Here is a 26543-nt window from a genome sequence, read left to right as displayed (position 1 = left end):
TCCCCCTTCTTGTCCTTTCTCTTTCGTATTTATTTAATTTCTCGCGTTACTCTTCTTCGCCGCTCCCTTTATTCTACTCTTTTGTCTCTTAAATTTATTCTTGCCACCGCACTTGTCCTCGTCTCTCGTTTCTTCTATCGTCTGTTCTTTTCTTCTCGCACTGTTATTTCTCAACGTCAATTTTTACTTTCCCTTTTCTCCTCCGTGCATATCTCTTCACGTTCACCTCGATACTTTTCATCGTGCGCATACGTCACGTTCTTTACATTACCCTTTCTCTCTGCCGTACTTCTCAACATCAGACGTTCGCCCGAACAAACATCAGTTCTTTGAGGCTAGAATGTTCATCAACGCTCTTATCTACGCCCATTCATCTACCTCCGCCGCTCGTCCGATTGCCTCACATCGCCTTCGCGGGCGAATAACAACGAGGCTATTCTCGCCGCCGCCGCCGCCGCCGCGAATCTGCTTGCGGGCTCGAAGGCGCTTAATTACCGAGCCGCGCCGAAAAGTCGGCCGGTTACGCGGTTAACACGGGCCACCGGCGACGACACGGATTTCGAAGGTGCGGAGGTGGTATCTATGTACGTTAATTACACGACGGTTCCTCGAACATCGATCCTTCGGGCAGCGCCCATCCTCGCCGGCGCTATCCGCTTGCGGTAATTCTCTCGTGACCTTCGCAATTAAGCGCGTTACGAGCGCGACCCCGAGCCTCGCGAATCTCTTCCTTACGACCCTCGCGGCCTGATTTACGATAATCGTCTCACTCACGGGCAACTTCGCCGAAAGGGAGAAGCGAACTTTCGCGATGGCGCGTCAATGTGTTCCTCTTCTTTATCAGCGTGTACATCGACTTTCCGCGCGCGAGCGCTTCTCCGCTACGCGTCTCTCCTCACCTTCGCGAGCGTTTCTCGCTAGGAGATTAGTGCTCCTGATGCTCGATTTCCGAAAAAAAAAAAAAAACAAGAAAAATATCGACTCTCGGACTTTCGACTGAATACGGCACACGTCGGCGGAGAGTCGCAAATACCGGCAGCCCGAAGAGAGGTCCCGACTGAAAATGGAAAGTCGCGCTCGGCCGGAAGGAAATCGTCGTCCGAAGAAATGGCGCACACGCCGCGCAGGACATTCGTCACACCATTAAGCCTCTTAACACGATCCAACGAACGAGAGCCTGATCGAAGCGCGAGCGAGTTTCGCGTCATTGCGCGAGGATCAGCGCGAGCGGCGAAACGAAGAGCAGCGGCAAGATGAGCGGGATGAACGAGGAGGAGGAGAAGGAGGAATAGTAGTAGCAGTAGTAGTCCGCGAGACCGCTGAACGCGATCTAGTGCAAGTATATGAAATTCAGGCGGTTCCGCGTAACGCACACGTGGACTCGCGCCGCCGCGAGAGATCGCGTTTTTCCGGCACGCTGATATCGCGAGCGCGTAACTTTCCACCTGGTGGAAAGCACATCGGAGCCGGCCGGCCGTCCGTCCGTCCGTCCGTCCGCTCGCTCATTCGCTTGTTCGTGATCGGCCAGGGTCTTTTTCGCGGCGAGTAATAGTGAAGTCGATTCACGGAATAAGAAGGGTCAGGCGAAGCCTACTTTCTTCCTCTCTGAATTGTCCGGCGACGGCGGCAGGTGGGGCGGCGATGAGGGGGAGGGGGGCGCACGAGAGCTCGAGTTCGGCATGACGGTGGAAACATTCACGTAGCAAGTGGAGGAGGAGAGAGAAAGAGAGAGAGAGAGAGAGAAAAAGAGAAACAGAGAGAAAGAGAGAGAGAGAGAGAGAGAGAGAGAGACAGAGAGAGAGAGAGAGAGAGAGAGAGAGAGAGAGAGAGAGAGAGAGAGAGAGAAAGAGAGAAAGAGAGAAGGCCACCTTCACGTCGACGACGGTCAGCCAGTATGTGCTGGTCCCGCGGAGTAGTGAACGCGAGGAGGCGGTAAACGTTTCGCGGCGCCGCCGATCGTCACTCCTGTTCTCCCGATCGTTCCTCGGATTCGGCTCAAACGACTCGCACTTTTAGTCGCGCGCGAGCGGTCGAGCGCTCTGTCGATCTCGCGCCACACGCGCTCCGTCCACTTGGTCGGCTTCGCACCCGATCGCCGTGATCCCCGTGGATACCCGCCGGAGACCGGAGCCCGGAGCCCGGAGCTGCTGACTCGCCGCGCAGATTTGCATAAGTGAGTAGACGATTACCGTTCGCGAGAGCATCCGCAGCGAGTAGGTCATAAGAAATTGATGAAAGAGAAATAGACGGAGAAAAGAAGCGGAGGAAACGAGAGACACCGGGCGATGAGTTGGAAAAATTTCGATAATTATCTCTAGAGACGGGGAAAAAGAAAGAGAGAGAGAGAGAGAGAGAGAGAGAGAGAGAGAGAGAGAGAGAGAGAGAGAGAGAGAGAGAGAGAGAGAGAGAGAGAGAGAGAGAGAGAGAGAGAGAGAGAGAGAGAGAGAGAGGTGCAATTTCACGAGTCGCGTGTCCGTCGAGACGCGAACAAGTCGGGCGGGGTAATATCTCGTCTGATGACCGGGAAAATGGGGGATTTCCAGCTGGGAAAATAATTAAGAGATAAACCGGCGGGGGGTGGGCAGGGGGGCGAGGGGCAGACGATTGCGCGACTGGAAAAATTGCTGTCGATGTCCCTCGGGATATGGAGACGGTCCGTCTTCGCATCCGACTGTCCTAGCTGGAAAAATGACGAAGAAATCGAGCGGGGGGATGAAAAGAGAGAAGGAGAGAGGAGAGCCACGAAGGGAGGTAATCCCGATTCGGAAAATTGCTATCGACGTTCCGTGCCGATTGTCGTGCAATCGGCAATAATAGGCGGTGAGAGCGCGGATCGATCGCTGATCTCGACGGATCTCGGCGAGACGGATCTGCAAACTCTGCGAGTATCGACGCGCAAATGGCATTACGCGATATCCGCGGCGCGTAACCATAACCCGGTTTACCGATTCGTGACGATTCCAACTCGGTCTTCTTTGTGTCTTTGCCTCGATCGACCGTTATTCTCGGACCGCAAATCAAGGGGAAAACTCAGGCGCGATCGCGTCGCGTTGCGCCTCTGCCGTTGCGCGGAAAGTCGCGCGCTCGACACGCTGAGATGTCGTATCGTACGGACGTCGGCGTGCAATATTCAGCAGCGCGGGCAATGCGCTATTATTCCTAGCCTAGCGTTGTCCATTATTAATCCCGTCCGCAAGGAATCCACAGGGCACATCGGATTGAAGCCCGTCACGTGACGGAGCCGGCGGATCCCGACGGGGCCGAATCGCCGTCTCGTGACTTCTTCATGCCGCTTGGAACCTGGGTAATTGTGATACGCGCCATATTTCCCACATCCGATGCTCCGTCTTTGTTTCCTGACAGCGGTTCCGAGGAAGAGCCGGATACGTGTCCGATCAAAAATGAACGGCAGACGGCAGCGTGTTCCGCACTTTCGCGCGCGAGCCTGTCATTTGCGTTTGCGCGATCGTAGATGCCTCGCGCCTCGTGAAAGATTCACGATAGGAGGGAGGGAGGAAATATAAAAGACGCTGCATAAACTTTTCGCACAGGCTGCTGGGCCGGGAACTGTCCTCGTGAAAATTTCAGTCGCGCGAAACGCGCGACCGAAATAACAGAGACGTCACGGACATCGCGATGTGTCTCAAATTTTCACCCAGGTCCGAGAACACGGAATTCTATCTTCTTCTTCCCTCTCTTCGCTTCTTCCCATCGTCACGTAAAAGTGTCGGGCGGCTGGAGAAGATCGTCCGGTCGCCCAAGGGCTCGGAAGATGAATCATGTTACGAACGTGGAGCCGGACAATAATCATAACAAATAAGAAGAAGAAACAAGAAATATCTCTCAAACAATCACTCGAAAATAATTCTTTGACAAATATCTCGTCCCGTTGTTATTTTTATTAACGACACAACAGGCAATTACTTGAGAATAAACGTCTAATAAATATTCATGACACTATATAAATATTTCTTCCGAAATGTTACGCCGTTAATGTACGGCTAAAAAATCGACGAAACTTTACGAGCCTCTGAACGGCGAAATGCGTAGATCGGACGCGAAACGCTTCAAGTTCCAAGATTGAAGGAAGCCGAGAGAGAGAGAGAGAGAGAGAGAGAGAGAGAGAGAGAGAGAGAGAGAGAGAGAGAGGTATCGGCATGTTACATCTCTCGAAGAGCAGAGCCGTATTCCGACGAGAATAAAGCCCCGTTTTGATTGAACATGAACGCGTCCGTCGTTCCGCACGCGTTATTTAACCAAAGAAATATAACGAAAAACGCGATGGGCTCTCTCGCGAATCCATAAACGAACCTATCGCGAAAAATAGATGGAATAGCGAGCGACTACACGCGAAGCAGAGAGTCTGGTCGTTGCTCGCGCGCGCACGCGCGCGCGATTACACGCTCGCAACGATAAGCACGTCGACGCGTAGTCGACGCGAGGTCTACCCTGGTCGCGGGTTGTCTTGCTTTTTACGATCGCGCATGAAACATTTATGATCGAGCGTATATCACGGACGAACCGATCATAATTCCGGATGCAGAGGCGCCTCTATCCACGGTCGGCTCTCTTCGCTTCTATTTGCAGAGGCGCGTATCGCGGCCATTTATTCGAGGCTCGTATGGAAGGGGACGCAGCCGACACAAGAAAAATGCACTGAAATATACGGCGGAGTTCAGCGAATGAATTCATAGCCGGCGCGCGCGCGCACGGTTCGATAATGTTACGCTTCATGTCGCAAATAATAGACGACGACGCCGAAGAGGGCGGCCGGAAGCTTTGTTCCCCGCCTGTTTCTAATCATATGGTCATCTAGGTTACATCCAGGTGTTACACATTTTGCACCGCTGCGTCCACGTCCTTCTCCTCGTCGTCGTCGTCGTCGTCGTCGTCTCTCTCGGCGTACTTTCGGTCACGCTTCGTAAATATTCGGTCGGGGCAACGAGTTTATGATAATTAGGGGCAAAAAATTATGCTGGAGACGGACGGTGATTCTCCGTCCGTCGAGTTGTTTCGGTGATCATGGCCCGAAAGGTTTCCTTTCCTTGGGGAGGGTGCGTCGAGAGTCGAAACTTGGAGAAATCTCAGAGTTCGATTTTACTAGAGCTCACTCCGCGTCCTAAAGATGATTGACGGCGGAGATTACATATTTTGACAGTTTGAACAATAACGGAGTTGATATTTATGATAGTTAATTGTATCCGCGCAAAGTTCGCCTGCCTCTCGAGGAATGAATAATATTACATAACGCGCATACACGCACCTCTCAAATACGCTTTTGAGGCAACGTATACAAAGTGTAATGTATGCTAAGCAGCGAGCGCGCGAGACGCGCGCGGTGTTTAATAAATATATACCTTACTTATTACATACCTATTTATTTACATGTTATGTATTATGCGGCATCTCGTCTCTCCGAACTTGCCACCTTAATTCCATCCGAGAATATTTCTCAGCAATTTCGAGTGAATTTCAACTCGGCGAGATTCTGGAGGGAGGAGATTATTACTTAGCTTCCGAGACACCCTGTATAATAGGTAATAGGTAACGTACGAATCAACAGATATGTGATATAAATAAAATTCAGGAAAAATCTCCGAGATGTCATTACATCTCCGAGTAAGCAGCCCGAGCGCGGCCCGTGTCGCACGTGTGGTGTCGTTCGTAGATGAGAAGATCGAGACCGCAACGTTTTCCGCAACGGTTTCGCAATGCGTCCGTGTAATGAGTCCAGTGTTTTTCAATCTTTTTTATCTCACGGCACACTTGAACCTATATATATATATATATATATATATATATATATAGTTAAACTTCCGCGGCACACTTAAATTATGATGATAAAACAAAAGAGTATAGAAAGGAATATATACCTTTTCTTGATTTATTTATTTATTAACACAAACAAAATGCACCATCACGCCGTCAAAAAATAAAACAAAACAATTTATTATAATTCGTGATAAAAAGATAACAATTAAAATTCTTAAAAATTTTCGCGACACACCTTAAATCCTCTCACGGCACACCGGTTGAAAATCACTGGTCTAGCCTAACGAGACAATCATTTCTGCTCTGACAATCCTGGCTACTGGGCAGGAGCGCTGAAAAGCGTGCTGAAACTCACAGGATAGAACGACCGATCGCGCGCACCCGCGTAAAATCGAAAAGTGCGTTTCGGAAAATCCAAACGGAAAGCGCTCGTAAAAGGAATTTCCAAGCGAGCGGTTCCGAAACGTTAATTCTCGCAGCGGATGGCAGGAGGCTTCGTAATCATTTCCGCTGTCGTCGCGTTGCGCGATCTCGCCGGCATTTTATGCCCGGCTCGAGTCGTTAGACTCGATTTAATGCACGCGTCGACGTCGACAGCCGGACGCGCGATCGCGGAATCGAATTTCATCGATCGACGCACTACACGCGGAAAAGTGGGTCACCGGAGCCGCGCGGCCGAGCGGCGAGGGGGGAAAAGAAGGATTTGGAATTTTCACTCCTGCGTCGGCCGGCACAAACGGATTCGCGTGTCCCCTGCCCTCTCCCTCCCCCGCGGTACGGGTTATCGGGGGATCGCTAACGAATAATAAATTTTTTTTTCTCGAGCTCGCGCGCCGGCAAATGGTGAGCCAAGCTTTTCGTACGCTATCGCTACATTCGCTCGCTCGCTCCAGACCGGATAACGTATATATATTCCCGCCGATGTCACGTACAGCGTATGAACCGCCAGCTCGTGCTGAAAAAAAGTGCCGAAGGGAAGGGAGAGAAAAGGGGAGCGGTTTGACGTGCCGCGGGGGAAAAACAGATCGGCCGGATACGCGCGGCGCGCGACGCGGCGGTTTCTCTTTCGCGGAAACCACGCGAATATTTCACCCTCACTTCCCCCGTCCCTCCTTCTCCCGCACTCCGTCTCTCTCTCTCTCTCTCTCTCTCCCTCGCACCACCCTGTCCTCGCGAGTGGGTGACGTTCTAGCGAAATACCGGATTTTCAGCGGCGACAATTTGATGAATTTCCCGAATTAGATTTAATTAACTCCGCCGTCGGACGTTGGGGCGCGGAGTAGGCGCTTTGAGGGGGGGGGGGGGGAACGGCGATGTTGACTCGCGATATTGCAATGTGCGAGGCGTGCGCGACGTTTCGCAAACACATGACCGAGCGAATAAATTATTCTTATCCTATAAATTATTTCAATTAGCCCTTTCGTAATATTTCGTATGGAAATCGCTGTTATCATTATCATACTGGCTGATGCATCGCGATATTTCGATCGACGGGGTGTGTTCCTTCGCCGGTCCGAGGGGAACACGCGTCAAAAATAAAGTCAAAATCCAATTAAATCGCTTCATAATCGGTCCCGAGGCAACCACTCTACCCCCCCTCCCCTCTCTCTCTCTCTCTCTCTCTCTCTCTCTCTCTTTATTTCCCGCGAGAAAAGCGTGTAACGCGCTTGTAGTCGCGACGGTCGAGAGAATTTTTAATTAAAATCTGCAGCCCACCCCCGGCGGAGCGAAAATCGGCCCGTTGTGTCTCGCGGCTCCGAGAGCGTGGTAATTGGCGGGAGTTAGTCCGCGGGGAGACTCGCGTCAACGTCAACGGGCTGTTCTTGCGTGTCGCGCCGACGGCGGAACGATCGAGATCGCGATCATCAGCCATGTGGGGGTGTAACAGCGGCGGCGGCGGCGGCGGCGGCGGCAGGTGAGCAGGTTTATTAGCCGCGACAGCATCGACGATAATTCCAGCTGCGCATGAATGGAACACGGTAATCGCCGCTGGGTGCAGCCCGCCCAGCGGCCGCTCACGCTCCCGGCTCGCACAGTCAGCGTCGCGTATGTCGTCGTCGCAGCATTTCTTAGGCCGAGAGATTTCAGCTCTACATGCATACGCAGTGAAGACATGTGCCTGATTCTCTCTCTCTCTCTCTCTCTCTCTCTCTCTCTCTCTCTCTCTCTCTCTCTCTCTCTCTCTCTCTCTGCAGACTCTTAGGGAGGATTCATAGCTAGGCAGAAAACAGACAAACAAAAACTAATTAGAACTCACGTGGTCTGTCTTTCTCTTCTCTCTCTCTCTCTCTCTCTCTCTCTCTCTCTCTCTCTCTCTCTCTCTCTCTCTCAAGGAAGAGGCAGACTACCGGGGAGAGTTCTGATCGATTTCTGCTTTTCTGTTTTCTGCTTTTCTGCCCAGGTGTGATTGTTTCGTCCTTAACTCTTCAAAGCTACCGTCAAACCAATCAGTCCAAGCAAACTTTTTTCTTGTTATTGTTTACAGCAAAGTACATAGGAGAATTGATTTGTTTTATCATAATATCGCTATTGATAGTGCGAATGAATACACCTATAAAATTAGCATCGTCAGGGTGCGCCCGCAGAATTGGGCATCGGAGCTTTTATTTTGCTTATAAAACCGAAGATCGCGTAACTCTCGAGGCAGGAAACGGTGTGGCATACATAACGCGATGTGCAGCGATCGATCGATTCCTAATACGCGAAATACACCGCGGAGAACACGGTCGGTCGGTCGGTTTTCCCCGTCACTTTCTTGCACCACGGTGGGTCGTTAACCCCTTCGCCCTCCCTCTTACAGGTCGTTCATTAAGCCGCAGCGCGAGCGCAGGTGACGCGGGCGACGTGAGGCGACGCGAGAATTTTAAGAGAGCGTGCCACTTTGCGCGTGTACCCGGTGCGCGATACGGTAAACGGTGTCATTAGAGTGCAGTCTTAGGAACTCGAAGCCAAATCGAGCGCGCTCATTCGAACGATGATTTGTGGAACGTCCGAGGAACGAGCGATAATATTGCGCGTCGCGAGTCCGATTTCCATCTAATGAGACGATACACTTCCAGATAAGTCGTATATCCGTCATTTGCGCGGTGACGCGGCGCATTCTCGTCGAGCAACATGGGGAAACTACGTCGACGACGACGACGACGACGATTAGTCCCCCCGGAGTCCCCGCGCTCCGGAGAGCGGGCGAGAATCAATTTTATGACCTCGTCGAACGTGATGAGACGTCGCGATTTCCGAACGCGATTACACGCGGGATCGCGCGATGTAAACGCGGAATAAAAACGCGAAAGCTACACGCGCGTGCGCGCAGGAGGGGGGCCGAGGGGAAAAAATACGCGGCGAAACCGCGCGTAGACGATATTTTTCCGGTTTAGACGGTGTTTTTCGCCCGTTAAAAAGCAACGAGAGTAGCTCACCGCGGCGAAAAGAGAGAGAATGGAGAAAATATGTTCGTTGCGCGATATCACCTTGTTATTGAACTGCACCGCTGTTTGCGGCGCGATTGCGGCCTGCGAGCGCGAACTTTCCATTTTTCGCGATGTAAAATCACGATGTGAAACGCCGGCCGGACGGTCTTGCAGCGAGAAGGAGAGACAGAGAGGAGAGAAATAGGACAACGCGAGAATTCGCGATCGACACGATCGTGACATTCATTTCTCGCGCGAATTCCGAGCGATCGGTCTCCGTTGAGCTGCGCTAATGACGATCGACTGACGACGACGACGACGACGACGACGATAATCAGGTTATCATGACGACGACGATGACGACGACGGTGTCGGTGCGACGAGAGCGGCATCGATATGGCGTTATTCAAAATTCATGCGTCTCTGTCTGTTGCGCTCCCGAATTCAATGGCGACCGCGGTGTCGCCGGCTAGCTTTCTGACCCGCTTCTTAACACGCGAGCGCGCATTCATTCCCGACTGCGCTGCTTTCTATTACAAGAATATTATGATGTCCTATGTCCGAAAGGCCGCGAGGGGAAAGAAGAGAAGCGGGAAAGAGAGAAGGAGAGTGAAAAGCGACGCGCGAAAGACGCGCGCGCCGTCGTGTATTCAGGCCGCGGCACGGCCTGATCGTCGCTTTCATAAGTCGCGTCCGCGTTCAAAATCATCGCGCTCGCGCATCGTCCTCCAGCCGCGGGACGAATAGAAATGATCATAATCTTTCCCAACGACGCGCGTAAGCGCGTCAACCGTGCCGATCGCACGCCGCTTATCAATCGCTCGCACCCCCCCGTCACCCGCGCAACCACGTGTTGACTCGCGGCGTCGGGACGCGCGCGGGGGAGGATGATGTCGTTGGAATTAGCGGGGCGTCGCGGACAACGTTTGCGTAATCGCACTTTCGCGAACGGTCGAACAGTCGTTTAGATATCGCCGACGTTCTCTCCCGCGAGGCTCGTTGAATTTCGAGTGTTCCTCTTCACGGCCGACGAGCGTGCTGAACTTCTCGCGAGCGTATTTCTGAAGATTGTTTCCACTACGGAGAGTGAATATTACGCGGTCTTGTTATCGCGTGTAATTCATTTCGATTTTATCGCGTTACCAGACAGAGGAGCGAGCGCCTTGTTGCGGGAATTTATCTCGCATCGTAACATGCGGCTTGCGAAGTTTCCAATTATTTAAGTATTTTAGTTGCAAGTAGGAAGTCAGCAGTCGCGCTTCCGGCAAAAATCTCTCGCGATCCGAGTCAGCGAGACCTCGCGTAAACGAGTAAACGATCGCGGATGTTCGCCGTCGAGGACGAGAGACAGACGACAGCACGAGAACCCGGACTCCAGCCGGCGCGGCGCAGCGGAGACTCCATTTTGCCGAAGCGCGATTCACGGAGATTCAGCGAGCGTTTTCTATGTAGAAGGGACGTGGCCGGAATTCCACGCTATACGCGTTCGTTAACGCTTTTACGTACGTGCAAACACGTGCACGAAAGAGAGTTTCGCCGTGCCGCGCGGCTTTTTCCCGAGTCCGCGGAAAATTCGCCCTTGCGTGCCGTGCGCGCGGCGTGGCGTGCGGAGACCGCAGCTGAGCCTCCGTGAGAGAAATGATCGCACTTCTTAGAACGCGGAGAAAGTTCTCTTTTGCTTGTTTTTCTTTCTTCCCTTTTTTTCCGCCCAGCGCGGGAACTATCGTTCCGATATAATCGACGGATGCGAGAGAGACGTACGCGAGTTCGCTTGTCGGAAATAACTTCCGCGACAACTCGGCGTTTTCGCGAGCGCGAGTTCGAGGAAACCTTACGTGCCGCAAATGATACGCACGTACATATACGCCGACGAAGAAGGAGGGTGTGTGTGCTCAAGAGAGAAAGTCTAGTTTCGGAACTGAGGAAAATGCGACATTCCAAGGTCTCTCGCAGTCGTGTTCTTCGCGCCGGAGGGGGTGGGTAGGTGGAGGGGAGGGGAAGCGGGCAGAGTTCCATTAGCTTGTAAGGTGCGGGAAAAAATGAGCCGTCAGGTCGCCATCGGGAAATCTGCAAAGTTTCTTACAAGCCACCACGCGCGATGCAGAACGCATATTAAACTGAGCGGGAGGGGGGAATGGCGCGACAAAAAGCGCACTATACGTGTGCTCGGCGCTCGGGCAAGATTAGCGGACAATTTGCGGACTGGCGGCGTGTCAGGCGGCTGAAACAGAGATATAAATTAGCGTTCTAAAGTCGGAGGAATAAAGTCCACGGCTGAGACCGAGTTGCTAACAAGCTGCCGAGAGGGCGAGGGGGCGAGCGCGCAAATGAGAAGCGCTAAAAACGCCGCTGAACTTCGCCCGCGAACTCTGAGCGCCCATAATACTCGCTCGCAGCTCGCGGCGGACGTCTTACGCCGAGGGCGTGCGGGTGCGCTCGCACGCCCATGTGCCCTGAAAGGGTCAAGGGTCGGGACCTTAATACGCTCGTTAGCGAGTGCGACGCGCCGATTCTCACCGCGGCGACCGCGACGCGGACGCGACGTCGCGCGCATTTGGTCATTCCGCGTCCGCGATCGGCTCCGTGCTCGCGACAACGTTAAATGAGAGAAAGAGGGAAACGAGAAAACACATGGGGTGGACGGGTGCTTTGCAAGATGAACGGTCGTGTGATGGGGTCGATCGTGTCGACGTTCGCATGCGGCAGCGATAATTTTTCATTCTCCACGCGGATAAATAAATCAGCTGTTTGCGCTGTTGGACAAAGACACCGGTGTCGCGCCAATTATGACAGTGACTAATTCTCTTTTCCGCCGCCACGTTGTCAAAGCGGATCTGTTTCAACGTAACGTGTCGCGCTGACGCCAAAAGAAAGAGAAAGAAACATACGAGGTACAGTCTACGGCGGGAATTCGCTAAAGAAACCCTGTCAACCCTGTAACCGCCGGCGAAAAATTAACGTGCACATCGTCAAAGCGAGTCGCCCCTGCAAAATTACTCCGGCGAAAGATACGATGCGACGGGCTCGTCGGCCGGGTCGTCCCCCGAATCATCAATCCCACCGCGGGCGACGTGTTAAACAACGCGTGCACCACGCGCGATCGAGCGTTGCGCGCCGCGCAACTCTCCGCGAATTCGCCGCGGCGAGACTGACGTGAGAGCGCCGAATTCGGACGCGGCGCGTGTGTTACGCGTGTTACGTGAACCCGCGGGAATTACGCGAGAAACGAGACGGCCGGTAAACGCCGTTACGTGTAATTTCGTGAGAAAGAACCGCGACACCTCCTATTGTTCTGCCGAGCCGCCCGCCGCGCCGGCGGGGCCGGTTGGAGAAGCAAGTGGCGTTGCTCTTTATCTCCGCTCGCTTTTTTTCGGCCCCGTCAAACCGGATATCACAATGTGAGAAAGTGCGCTCGAAATACCTCTCTCTCTCTCTCTCTCTCTCTCTCTCTCTCTCTCTTTCTGTGTGTGTCCCAGCGTTACGTTATTTTTCATATTATTCTAGACGGTCGGACTTTCGACGAGCGGAGCGCACGGAATAAGATCGCCGTGTCTCCGTGACGATAATTGCGCAAAAGAGCGACAACAAGGCAGATCGAAACGCCCCTAATCGCGATAACGCTGTTCTCGCGACCGGTTCCGCTATCTGCTCGATAAGCGCTCATTATTTTCGCATTTGGCCCCGACGTGCCGGCATCAACAGATTACGGCCGTATCATACTTGTCCTTTTACCGCGCCGTATCTTACGTAACCGGTCGACCGACCAACCGTTCGTTCGTTCTACCGATCTCGCGATTTCTTCACGAGGAAGCGCCCCATATCCGCGCTTAAACGCGATACAGATAGATAGAGAGAGAGAGAGAGAGAGAGAGAGAGAGAGAGAGAGAGAGAGAGAGAGAGAGAGAGAGAGGGGGAGGGAGAGACGGAGATATAAGTTTCGCACGGGGGAGACGCAGCGATTCGCAGCGCTTTCGAAATAATCGATTCAATTAGTCCTCGCGTGTAGCAATTATCGAGAGTCGCGCACGGTGAACGGTGCGCCGTGATCTTACTTAACCCCCGACTCTTGCATTATTCATCGGCCGTGTGCGTTGAACCGCGGCGCGGCCGGCCACGCGCTGCACTTGCTCGTGCATCGAGGTCGCCCGCGACCGCGACAAAGACAACGACGACGTGGACTCGACTTCGCGGCTTTTGAGACCGTCATAACTTTCCCTTCGCGACCCGGCCGGCCGGCGCTTTTCTTCATTCGAGTCGCAATCCGCAGGACTCGGCCGCTCGGCGAGGTATGCATATTAAGTCGCGTGCACGCACGCACGTACGCATCGTCGTGGTCGTGGTCGCTCGTCGTATCTAGGCGTCAAGAGTTACGACGACCTAGATCTTGTTCCCATCGGTTCCTCCTCGGCAGGAAAGCGCGCGAGCGCGCACGACAGATCCGCTTGATCCAATTCCCGACTTGTAATTGTCGTCGCGACCGTGTCGCGGCCGATCGAAGAACACGCGCAGAACACGAAGAAGAAGAAGAAGAAGAAGAAGAGGAGGAGGAGCGTTTCCCAGTCGTAATTATTCCGCGATCACGGCTCGTCAACGGTGACTTACGACGTGTGCGATTGGGATAATCCGTAAACCGCCGGCGTGGTCGGAGTTTCTGGAGCGGCGTGCTCGTGAGCACGGTTCCATCAGCTTTATCTGGTACGCGTTGAAGCGCGAGAGCGGTTTGCTCGCCAGCGCCGTTTTCGGTGTGTGCGTCGGTGTGTGGGTCTGTGTGCGTTCGTGTCTGTTGACTGCGCTTTGGGATCTCGCGGCATTACCAGAGTAATACCGACTTGTTCCGCAAGATCCGGCAAACTATCTCGGTGTGCCTAGAGGAAAATAAAATATTCAAACCTCAGGCACGCTCGCAGCGAGCCGCACGGCGAACGGCGAGCCCGCCTTGTTTAACTGAGTAAGTGAGGCGCGTTCGCGAAATCTGCAGTCGTTATTTTGCATAAATGCGCGCGCGTGAAACGGCAGCCGGTTTCGAGTTGCCGGAGTCTGCAGCGACGAGTGGACGAGATAAAGGAGAATATTCCAACGGGAAGACCTCTCGATACCGTTCGACCGATCGATAAGCAATTTACTTAGCCAATGGAACGTTTAGTAAAATTCGTCGGACGGCTTCTGTCGCGAGGCTCCGAGGCTCGTATTAATACGTCGTCGCTTGAAACTTGTGTCACGTGAAATTCTGCTCACTCAGTGCCTGAGTGCCTTGAGTTGGGATGTTGGTTTTGCAGTTGAAGTGCAATTATAATTACGTAACGTCGCGTAGTGTCTCGTGTGATCGAGCTGAGGAATTCGGGTGTAATTCTAAATTCGGATCTGAGCGTGTCGCGCGCGGGCGTGACGCGAGTTTCCAAAGTGAGAGATGTGTGTTTCGAGTTTAGAGAGTTAGAGCTAGTGAATTGTTCCGCGAACAATCACAATTACAAATATGACGTCAGGATGTATCGTAGAAATTTGCTGGAAAAAATTCGGATCTAATTCGAAATTCAGATCCGAGCATCTCACTCGAAACAACTTTCAAATCAAATATTCAGTTTCGAGTTTCACCGGCGGATGCGAACTTTTTTTCAGCGGAATTACAATTGCAAATACACGATGTCGCATTCGTCATACGATTCAAGCGAAAAATTCGGATCTCATTTCAAATCCAGACTGAGGCGGAGTATCTCACGCGAGGCAGTTCTCAAGCAGTCACGACTGCTAACATCGGCCGAAGCGTGCGACTCTTTTTAAAGAAATTTCCAGAGAACTCGCTCGTATTTTGCATCTCACAGCGCAGCCCACCTTGCGCGATGCGCGTCATTGAGCATGCGATAAACGCGTCGAACGGGCCAATTATCGATTATAGAAACGAGTCGCCTTCGCACGGCGATCTCTCTCTCTCTCTCTCTCTCCAACTAAAGAAAGCGCAAACGAGCGCGGGAGAGGTTCCTCATTCTTTTCGTTTTTTCTGAACGAATTCGCCGTTTCACTCGGTAGCCACGCGCTACCGCGACAAGTTACGCGCCGCTACGAGGTGCCCGAGCGCAATTAATCGTATCCGAGCGCGATCGTTAAATTTCTACGAGGATAGTGGGACATCCGCTAATGAAATCTTTCACTCGATCCACAAGAAAGCGCGACGCGCGGAGGCAGATCGACCTCCCTCACCGCGCGCGCGCGGCGCAGGTGCTCCCGCAGGAGAGCGTCATTTCGTCATTACGCGCGGATACTCTCGATGCGTCACGACATCGAAAGTACCCGGCCGGCTATTTCCATCGGCATATCGCCATTACTTTTACTTCGCGTCGCCGCGACACGCGCCCGACCCGTTTGGCACTCGGACGTCTCCATCGAGAGCACGTCACGTTCTATTAGTCCCGACGGCGCCGCCGTTTTAGAAAGGCTGCCGAGGAGACAATGTCTCACCGACGGCACGTGGCGCGAGCCACTTTTGCCCGGACGGGGGCACCTGTGCGCGAATGCGAATTTCGAGCACCGTCATCGCTGCTCGACTTCATCGACGCGACGAGACAACGCACTCGTCGACGTCACATTGAAAAGGGCTCCGAGAGCCCCGCGCAGCTCTCGCAGCTTTCTCCGCTCTTGAGAATTGCCGAATTGTCGCGCTGAGGCAACAAGTGCTTCATTTCGTCGCGGATTACCGTCATTTTCACGGAGAGAACCGTACGTGGTGCTTCCAAGAAAAGAAAAGAAAGAAAAACAATAGCAGCGGACAATACTCACGTAGGTATGAGATTATCACGAACGACATTGCGGTGTAGCGTTCACCGCGAAAATCGGCCCGCCGCGCCGCGCCGGCTGCAATCATTTCTCCGCGGAATTGCAGTCACAAGCACCGGAGTACTTTGTTGTCGGCGCGTGCCATTCAACGTTCCATCCTGCATGTGTCGCGTCGCTGCGTATTTGAATTGGCCGCATCGCGTCCTTTATTCCCCGAAAACGAGAGTCAACGTCAAACGGATAGAATTAATCGCACAGGTAATAACCGCCGCGTCGCGTCGGTCGCGAAAAAAAGCACCGAATCATCAGAGGAAGCGCATAATGCACGGGCCAATCAGCAAAATCCTGGCAAAATGGCAACGATCATTTCGTGACGGGACTTTAGAGTTTCGGAATTTAAATCGCCGTTTTCACGAGGGGATTTCGATCAGGGTCGATGAAAGCGGATGCTAAGGCTGCGCACATCGCGCACGCAGTAGCCCGGCTAGACCTTTTATGAATTTTCAAATTATTCGCCAGCCTCCTCTCCCCCCCCTCTCTCTCTCTCTCTCTCTCTCTCTCTTTTCTCCTGATGAACACGTACGCGTCGCGTGCGTCGAAATTCAATTTTTCCTCGAACGTATCGTGCGCGCGCACACGTACACAATCAAACATCGGTCTGCCGTAATAATTATTATTTTGTACAAACATCGGCGTATCATAAATATACCATTGTATTGTTATACAATTCAGCGCGGTCGTGCGCGCATTCGTTGAATAATAAAGGCAGGTGCGCGCACGCGATTACGATGCGGGTAATTGATCGCGTTGTCCCGAGTGTAATTGCAACAAATACGACTGCACGGTTTTCCAGTCGACGCATCCGCATTATCGGCTTTGAATAGCTCTCGCGGTGACGTCATACGACAGTAAATTAATTTCGTTATACTGTTTGTTGCACAAGCCGTTTTAATGAGCATTGCACATTGGCATAGTGAGTAATTTGTTGACACGCCCGATCGGGCAATCGGGCGGGACGAATCGGGCGGGATTCGATCGCGATTGTTACATTCGCGGCGACGTCATCGATCGGCGAGAGGTCGGGAGCGTCGCGAAACTTCATTCTGTTTTCCTACTCTGTGAATTTCTCCGTACGCTCGAAACTCGCTCGAAACTCGAGCGAAAATTCAGCCGAAGCGAATAATGAGAGTACTGTTGCATCAAAAAGTCACTCAAATGTTTCGCTCGAACCTGAATGGACGTTTAATCAGAGATGTCAATTGCACGAAACGAGTTTCCCGAGTTTGGCGAATGACTTCGTCATTGCAGATGTGACCAGATTACTGATTTTTCCAACGAGTTAGTGTTAACTCGAACAAAGTCAGTCAACATTGCAGCCTCGTAGCTATAATCGTGCCTTGTAACGCAATCCGTAAAGCCTCTCGCTATTCTAATCTAACAGCCGTCACACTACAGCACAAATTACTTTTTCGAGCCATTGATTTCCCCGATAAATTCCAACAAACAACGAATGAATGTGACGCAGACGCGTGACCATTTATCAACCGGTTACTCGCGTAGCATCCGCGGGTGTAGTAGGTACAGTCGGCTGATTAAAGGTTGCAACACTTTCCCTTGAACTGACTTTCCTCTACGTCACATCCTTTCCCCATCCAGTGGGAACATATATCTGCCGAGAGAATTAGTAAAAAACAAATTATCCTATTGGCTACGGGATGCGTTACGAAACGTTACCGGGGATCGCAACCGGGAGTGTCGCAACCTTCAATCGTCCGACTGCAGCACCGAGTAGCACCTGCGAGTTTGCGCACCCCGATTTCGGTCAGTATGAGAATATTCGAGAGCGATAACAACAGGGCCATTTTTAGTGCGTACAAGTGATTCATTTCAGTCGATTCGAGGGGATTTCCCCGATTTAGGCGACGGAGCGCAACAAACTTACTCCTCAGTTCCGAATAAAAGTACACATTGCATTCATTCAACGTTCCCGAGTGGAAGAATTCAGTCCGCGCGAGTAAAAAGTCACTCGGTCTTGAATGACTCGGCGGCTGACGCTGTGCTGCTCTTCAAGTGCAATTTCACTGGAAGAAATCGAGAAGAGAGAAGGAGAGAAAAGTATGTCTTACACATCTCGCGCGTTTCACTGCTTTACACGTTCGACTTCGCCGTTGCACTCGCAACAACGCCAGCGGGACTAGAAGCAAACGATACTCGATAACGGCAGGCGATATATACGCATGCGAGAGTCTGAAAGTTAATTAATACGATGCTCACGCGAATAATTACAGGTATCCTGTACTTGTTGTCGGCTTTATCTGATCGCGATACCGACGACACGAGAGACCCCGGACGGCTTCGTAAGATCGCGATTTCTCGCGCGATATCCGCTCCTCGCGATACATCCATCACGATCGCCATTGACAAATTCTGTGTTATTCTTACTGCACGGAGATTGTTTTTCTGAAAGATCTCGGGCACTCGCAGAGCTGCTAAAAGACGCAGCATTATCGACTTTGTCCGGCCTGAGTAGCACGCTCGTGTCGTTCGAGATATCTGAAAAGGTAATATATAACATGGTGAAATGATCCCTTTTGTGTGATGTTATGCGCAGCAAATTGTCGCGTATATTATTAATTAATTAATTGATATGACTATAAATTTCGGTTGTGATATAATCGCGCGATTCGCGTATTATTCACCAAATTTCTCCGTTTTAATTCGCTTATCGCGCATAATCGGTTAAACAAGTTGCATAATTAGTTGCTTATTAAAATTGAAACTAAACGCGATTAAGCGGTCGAATATTCGGGATAATTGAGTATCAAATAAGTCCGAGGCGAATATTCACCTGTAGCCAACGGCTTTAGCCGTTGGTCTACATTATCTCGAACCGTTGTATTTTTCAATCGTTCCTTTTTACATCTGACACAATAGCCTCGATTCTTTTTACGCGCGAAGCAGCGGCCTGGGCTCTCCAGCGGCGAGCGTTTGTTCGCGCGATAATTTTGCAGTGCCGGGAGTGTCCGTTGCATCGTGCGAGACGGGAGTCGTTCTCCTTGGCGTGAACACGTTGATCTATTGCAGCCCTGGAACTTCGGGGCGGAATTCACAAAGGCGACGAGAGCGCATATAATAATCCCCTTTGTATAAATTATACACAAGTGTGATGGAGTTATCGATCTAGCGTGCGACGCGGACCGTTCTCCGGTCTGTTTGGTCATGGAAGTTTCGCTAAACTGCGTCTGCTCACCGCGTTCTCTCTCTGTGTGTAATTCGTCCCTCCCTGTCCCCGCCTCCGCCCCGTCGCGCTAAGTTAAACTGCCGTCAAGCTTTGATCATACAAATATGATTTATACAGAGAAATCTGATTTATAGAGAAAATCAAGTCACGTGTGCATAATGAGGTACACACACACACACACACACACACGTACATACCGAGCTCGCAATTGGAAACTCGTCGAGAGTTGCCTTCCCGGATCGCACGTCGTGTGCGATCGCGAAAGAGAGAGACGGGATTACAAAGTTCTCGCGACCGTCGCGGGAAGGAAACCCGTGAATTTTCCAGGGATCGCCGAGCGGAAAGATGAGAAGAGAGGGAAGGATACGAAGGATTGTGCACGAAGAAATTAGCATAAAGTTGTCGACGTCACACGGAAGTGCCGACGTTTAGAGAATCCGATATTTGCCCATCGACAATTCAACGGGTAATTTAATTCTAAAGCCCGAACGCGGCGTGATTTGATACAGACCGTTTTCAACGCGTTGTTCAACGCCGGCACGCCGGCACAGCTATTCTTTCTCCCAAAATGCAAGGATTTAAATATGAGTAATACACAAGCTATTTATATTTTATTTATTTAGGCCGCGTATTTTTTTCGCGCCACCAATTGTCCCGAAATCCACCGAGGTTGGATTTTTTTAATCGCGACGCGATATTTGTTCCTTCAAATTCAAATTCAAACGCGCGCGTTTAAATCAAAGCAAATGATGTTACATTCAATTCGTATTCGAATAATCCGCGTTTCAGGAACATTAATGAATCAGAAGATCGATCCCGACCAACGGTCCCGATGTACAAGTCACTCTGAAATATTCCAGCTTCGCCCGCAGTGATGCGCCGCGCCGCCAACAACGTCCGGTCGACGGAAAACGCGAGTTTCCCCGCGATCGGTCAACGATGTGTCCGCGGCGTCGATTCAAGCACGTCGGAAATACTTTCGTGCGTAATCGAGAGATATCTCGATTGCCCAACAACACGCGTCACTAACGTATCGCTCGGTCGGTCGGCGTCGGGTATTATCAAGTTACTCGCCTGACATTTTCGTCATCTTACGTACACGCGTACTTGGCCGCGCGCGCGCGCGCGCGCGCAACTTCCCACCTTTCACTTTTCCATAACGAGCGAGCTTTCCGGTAACGGCCGGCCGGCTCGGCGACGACTTAACATCAAGACTCGTTTACGTATCATTTTGCCGCAACGAGAGTCGCGTCGGGCGCATTGCACGTCACAGTGAAAGTACGTCCCATTCGAGAGGGAAATGCGAACTCGTTGTGCGAACCGCCCCCGAGCCGCAGTTCCTTCCCGCCCTCCTGTCCTGAGAATTCGCGGGACCTTATCCGCCTCGACCCGACCTGTTATTTGCTCGTTAACGCATTCCGGCGTAATTCAATATTACTCCCGCGCCGGGAGCTCTCTCGCCATCAGCCGGAGCCCATCCTCAACGGGGAATCTCTCGCATGCGCATTTTTCCCACGCTCCTTCCTCCGCGACGGGGCGATATTACATCAGCGTTAACGAGGACCGTGCCCCGCGATTTGATATCCTTTGACGCGCTTACGTCGTCAATTACATCGCGGCTTAGATACTGCTGATGCCTCGCCCATTGTTCACGACACGCTTGCTTTAATTAATGGCGCCGGCGTGTGCGACATCTCTTGTTACGCAAGGACAGCAGGATAATTATTATTATTATTATTATTATTGTTGTTGTCGTCGTTATGCCCGAGCGCGGCGAGAAGCGGCTCTTCACTTATGGGGCACAAATTCTCCGAGCGCATCTCTTGCATTTTTCGCGCATTGGAGCGCGTTGAAGCGCGATGCTCGAAATTCTCGCCGAAGAATCGATCGCGCTCTCCGTTCCGCGCGCGTTTGCGTCTCCCGTGCGCCACTGTGCAATGGCATAATTAGTTGGCCCGCTGATCATTAATCTGCCATCTGTATCAACAAACGAGCGTGCGGGAATACGCGTGTTCGGAGGCCGCGGTGCGCAACGGCTGGCGAGACCGTTATCTCGGGCAAGACATCGAACGCTGCTCGTCATTGTTACAATGGGGAATCCCGCGGCTAGGCCGCGTGAAGTCTTGGGAAACGCGTTTGTCAGACGCGATTGCGACAACGCTCGCGGGCCCTCGGCTCGCGGCGAGCGAGGAGGAAGCACCGCGAGAAAGAGAGAGAGAGAGAGACAAGGGTTGAGCAAAGTTTCGGCCAGAGTGCGAAACGCCCAAATCTTCCGCGGTTCGCTAAACGCGAATGACGCACGCGCGCGGGCGAATCCCCTCGCTCGCTTGATTCACCGTGAATTTCGACGAGGGTCGCGATCGCTCGGCCGCGAATTTCATCGTCTCGCCAAGGAACGACGCAGTCGTCGTTATATGCGCGCGCAATTTATCTTTTCCTCGTGTCATCATACTTAACCACCAGCTAGTTTATCTCTTCCGGAGCGGAGCCCGGAAGCCGGCTGAGGATTTTGCAAGAGTCTAGCTACCTCCGGCGGAGAGAGACTAGCGTATCGCGGTGTCTCTATCAGCCGATACGACACGCATGTACTCGTACACACACACACACACAGAGAGAGCCGAATTTTCCGCGCAAAAGCGCCGACGCGGCGAGCGTCGGCGAGTTGAATAAAAAAAGCGTCGTCATCGGTGGTGATTGCACGTTGCACGCCGGCTGTGCGCGAAACGGGATCGGCCGTAACGCGGCGTAGAAACGACCGCGGTTTACAATCGCTGCGGCGATTAATACGTAACTCTTATTGCAGTTAACCGCACGTAACCGCGCGGTGTGCGCGCATAACACCGTCGTCGTCCGTTGATTGGATTTCGTCGGGCATTCGCCGGTGTGCGGTGGCGGTGTTTAATGCGCGAAACGCGGCGACGCGAGCCCGGTTTTACGCCAAAGCGACTGACAATTAATGCGTAGGCACCACCTCGCGCGCGCGCGCGCGCGCGCGCGTGTGTCGAGCGGAAAGCGAAAGGCCGAGCGAAGCAGAGCGTGAACCTCGTCGTGAGAGATCAGCCCGCGGGAGAAAAAGCGGCTCTCTGAAATGTTATATGCATCGTACCGGCCCGTTCGCCTTTTCCGAGAGTCGGCCAGCCGGCCGGTTTATCCGCCTCTCTAACACGCGGAATTCGACGTTCGTCGTCGTTATCTTTACGCTGAGATATCAAAGGCCGGCTCGGTCTTTGGTCGCACCCTCGCGAAATTGCGAGCTGTACGTGCCGTTCGATCCGCGACTCGCGTTCCGAGATACACGGAACGAACGCGAGTCCCTTCTCTCGGTCGAGACGAACGACTTCGTGATACGCACGAAAGACTGTCCCGCGACTGAACAGGTTCTGAACGTGTTAGAAAGATACGCGGCCCTGTGGAATTTTTTATCAGAGTCGTATGAAATTTTTAGCATTTTCTCTCTCTCTCTCTCTCTCTCTCTTTCTCTTTATATTTGCGAGGTACGTGTGTGTGTGTGTGTTCGATAACTTGGAATAAAAGTCGATAGGTGTGACTCATACATTATTACTCGCGCGTCTGAAAAACTTGTGTTAGAATGGAAATCGTGTTTCCTCAGCAATTTCCCTCTCTCCTCATTTCCTGTTTTTTCCTCTCGGTAAGCTGCAAGAAATAATAACGGACGACTCCAAGTCCGAAAGCTCGGTTTTAACTCAACCATTTTCCGAGCGCGTGTTTCGCGCGTGTGAAGGTACATCTACGTGAGTGCGTCGTGTATTAACCCGCTCTCAACGGCGTCCGCCCTTCCGAATGACGATATTAAAACGGTTCGGCTTCGGCAACGGAAACGACGTCAGACGTGACCTATGTCGCGTGACGCGAATGTCGCGCGGCTGACTCTCTCTCTCTCTCTCTCTGTGTGTATTAAAGCGACGCGCATGTAAAGTAAATTTCAATCCATTAATGCTAAAAGGCTGCTTTTGAGTGTCGGCGGCTTTTTGCCGATATAATGCACTCGCGTCGTTTAAGCCGTCGCGGGGAGCCGGCTCAATGTTGCTTCGAGAGCGTCCATCTAGCGGGCGATGGTGCGCGCACGTGGAGCTCGAGCGCTTATTAAATGCGGCCACCGGAGAGAGACTTCGCGCTGTGGACGACGGAGGTTCCCGGCGATTAAAACCACCGGGAGTCCGTTCGCATCGAATGTGTCCCTGGCTAGAAATTAACTCCGAGGAAAGAAGCGTCTGGGATCGCGAGACTTTGATGTTTCGCATCAGGCCGCCGCGCCGGCACCGGCGCCGGCGTCGCCGGGGCTTTGGCGGAAATTATCGTGACGAAGAGAAATTGATTTATTATCGGAAAATATTATTACGAGGAGAATTATATCATTCAGGCGGATTATTATTATGAGAGGAATTTTTATCGCGGGATCTCTGCGAGAGGAATTAGCATACAGATGAAAGTTCAGCCGACGCCGCTGGCGCTCTTCTTGTCGGACGTCGACAACGAGAGAGAGAGAGAGAGAGAGCGCGACTATTTTGGAAATTCCATTTCTGACGGAATCTCGACTGCAACGAGATGAAGACTGAATTGATCCCGGAGAGAGAAGAGCGATGGGTTCTCTCGGAAGCAGATGTACGAGCGGATTATAAGCGTGTCCGCACGGATCGCACGTGTTCGTCGACGGAAGAATATTTTCAATTAACTACGAAAGGTGCATTTCAGAATGCACGCACCGAGATGAAAGTCTCGGCGCTAAATGGGCAGCGTGGGAGCACGTCGCGTCGCCGGATCGGTGGAAGGCAATAGCGTGATCGTAAAAATCAGAAGCAACGGCGTTAGCTCGTATTTCATCCGACTCTTAATCGAATTATGCAGAACCGTGCGGAAGGAATCCTTCAACAATTCCCGTTTCGTATAAATTACGTTTAACGAGGCAAGACGGACATTGCTGCGCAACTTCGATTTACATTATTACACGTACTATTTCGCACGATTTGCCGAGTCGTAATAACGGCGAATTACTGTCGCTTAGCGTGCCCCACCGTCCGTCGTCGTTCTTTCTCGAAGATGAAGAGAAGCGCGATCGTGCGAGTCGATATTCTCTTTCCTTTTCCTCCGCCCTTCCCTCCTCTCTCTCTCTCTCTCTCTCTCTCTCGCGCTCTCTTTCTTTTCTCTCACTTTTCTTCGCTTGAAAATCGCTCGATCGCTCTCGAGATGTTCTCGTCACGCTATCGTTATTCATTCAACGCGACAGTGGTGAAATATTTTTCTCGCCTCCCTATATACAAATCTGCTTACTCTACAGCGACATTCGAATTAAAGAAATGATTGATAACGAAATACGAGGGAATCTATTCAAAAGTCGCACGCACGCGCGCGCGCGCGCGCGCGAGCGAGCGAGCGAGCACCGAGCTGCAGCTCTCGGCTCTATTCATCAAGCCCGTCGCGAAATACATCAACCCCCTTGGGAGGCTTGGCCAGCGACATTTATAATTAATTCATCCGGAAGCGAGCTTGAAATTTAAATGTAACCGGCGCTCTATCGATTTTCCGTGCATCGCGGAGTGCTTCTCGCCGTCGCGGTGGCAGCACCGGGCGATGGCGTGCACGCGGGCGAACGCAAACACCGCTAAATTGTTTTTCGCCCCCGAATCGTCCGACGAAATATTCTTGATGAACGGAAAAATAAAAGGCAAACCCGACCAATTTCGAGCACGTCAAGAAAAGTTGCGGAGTTACTCGTGTGGCCTGAAGCACTGACCATGCAAACCGTGGAAATGAATTTAAACGTCATTTTTCATGAGCGAAGTACAATTTTTCCTTATAAAAAAAAAAAGGAAAAAGAAAACTGTTTCACTCCCCCTAGACCCATTACCGTCCAGAGTTCCATTTGCGAAATACCCCTCTTTTATCGGGAGCAAAATTACTCGATGGATATATTTGATTATAGTTTTATATTTCCAGCGCTCGATTTCCGAGTCTTCGATAAAAATCGTTTTATTGCCAATTTTAAAGCTCTAGGAAACAAACAAACAAACAAACTGATTGTTTAATTAAAACCACCCGTGGAAAAACTAATTACAGCCTATAGCAGCTGGAGGAAATTACAGGTGGTACAGGTAAAATGCGTGTAATTCAATTTCGCCGATGTTTTATCATCGCGCGATAGGTAATTATCGATATATGGAACAATCGCATCGGCTGGTGCTCACGAGAAACCTCGTACATTCGATGGGATGCCACGTACGAACGTGTACGAACGTTTGACAGAAAGAAAAAGACGGCGCGGTACGCGCGAGAGCGAGGTACAGTCGCGCGTGATCGTCTCGCTCTGTTTGCCCAAGATCGAAAATGAGCGGAACGCAGAGGGAGCGCAGATTTCCGCGCTATGTATAAAGCTGTCGGCGCGGCCGATGATGGGTCGTGCCGTTAAACGGCAGCTTATAATTGCATCGGAATCGATGAGCGACGATGGCTTCACGCGCCAGCCAATTGAATTTTCACTCAGCGATGCCGCGCGCGAGCTAATTGCCGAGCTAATTTCGAGAGCGCCGCCGTCGTTAAAAGCGGCTGCCGATCGCGGAAACCAAATTTCGATCGCGCCCGCGCCCGCGCGAACTGCGTTTCGAACTGAATATCGGCGGGCGTTGCCTTTACTTTGATTCCGCTTCTCGACAGAGAGAGAGAGAGAGAGAGAGAGAGAGAGAGAGAGAGAGAGAGAGAGAGAGAGAGGATGAGAGGGAGAAAAGAGGAAAAGGGTGCAAAAGTATCTATGCAAATTCGACAACTTGCACACCCCCGATGTTTAATGAATGAAGAGAAAGTGGCGAGTCTTAGCATCACAAATTTCTACCTTTTACCACTTTACATAACACGCTTGTTTTCCTGCGTATTTTTCTTCTTTTCCTTCCACGCATTTGGGAAGTGAATTACAATCGCGAGGATGTCCGCTGCGCAAACTCGCGCGCGCGCGCCAACGCCCGTCGTAATGTGCGTTTGTATTCATGCGTGTTGAGTCACGTAATGCACATTTTCTGTCATTCGTTTTGCTCAATCAAGCGGCGCGCACTCACAGAGTTGTTACGCACGCACAGATTTTTGCGGGGCCGGCGGACGGGGGGGGGGTGGATAAGACGGCGCAAGGGGTGATGTAACAAGGTACAATGAGTAATAAACAATATCACGACTGCGTTCGAATCTCGTGATTTTCATAATTCACTCGATTTGGACCATTACGACGGACATTTGCGGCAATAATGGCGAGGAGGAGAAGGGACGGAGGAGCGACGAGGAGGAGGGCGGGCAGTTAAAAATTTATCGTTCATGAATATGAATGTTCACGAGCGACTTCGTAATACGCC

At 51.8% G+C, this 26543-nt stretch overlaps 1 protein-coding gene across 1 annotated transcript in view; it reads left to right on the top strand.

Annotated features, from left to right (window-relative positions):
* The first annotated feature begins 1892 nt into the window (after positions 1-1892).
* LOC105181095 (uncharacterized) overlaps positions 1893-26543 on the top strand; it is a 34743-nt gene continuing 10092 nt past the window's right edge. The window contains exon 1 of the mRNA XM_025296595.1: positions 1893-2173. The gene's annotated coding sequence lies outside the window, so the exon portion shown is untranslated. The remainder of the gene's footprint in view (positions 2174-26543) is intronic.

Source organism: Harpegnathos saltator, unplaced genomic scaffold (assembly GCF_003227715.2).
Source record: "Harpegnathos saltator strain DR-91 unplaced genomic scaffold, Hsal_v8.6 scaffold15, whole genome shotgun sequence".
Taxonomy (NCBI): Eukaryota; Metazoa; Arthropoda; class Insecta; order Hymenoptera; family Formicidae; genus Harpegnathos; species Harpegnathos saltator.
The sequence above is the reverse complement of the archived record's forward strand: the minus strand, read 5'-3'. Positions and strand labels throughout refer to the sequence as shown.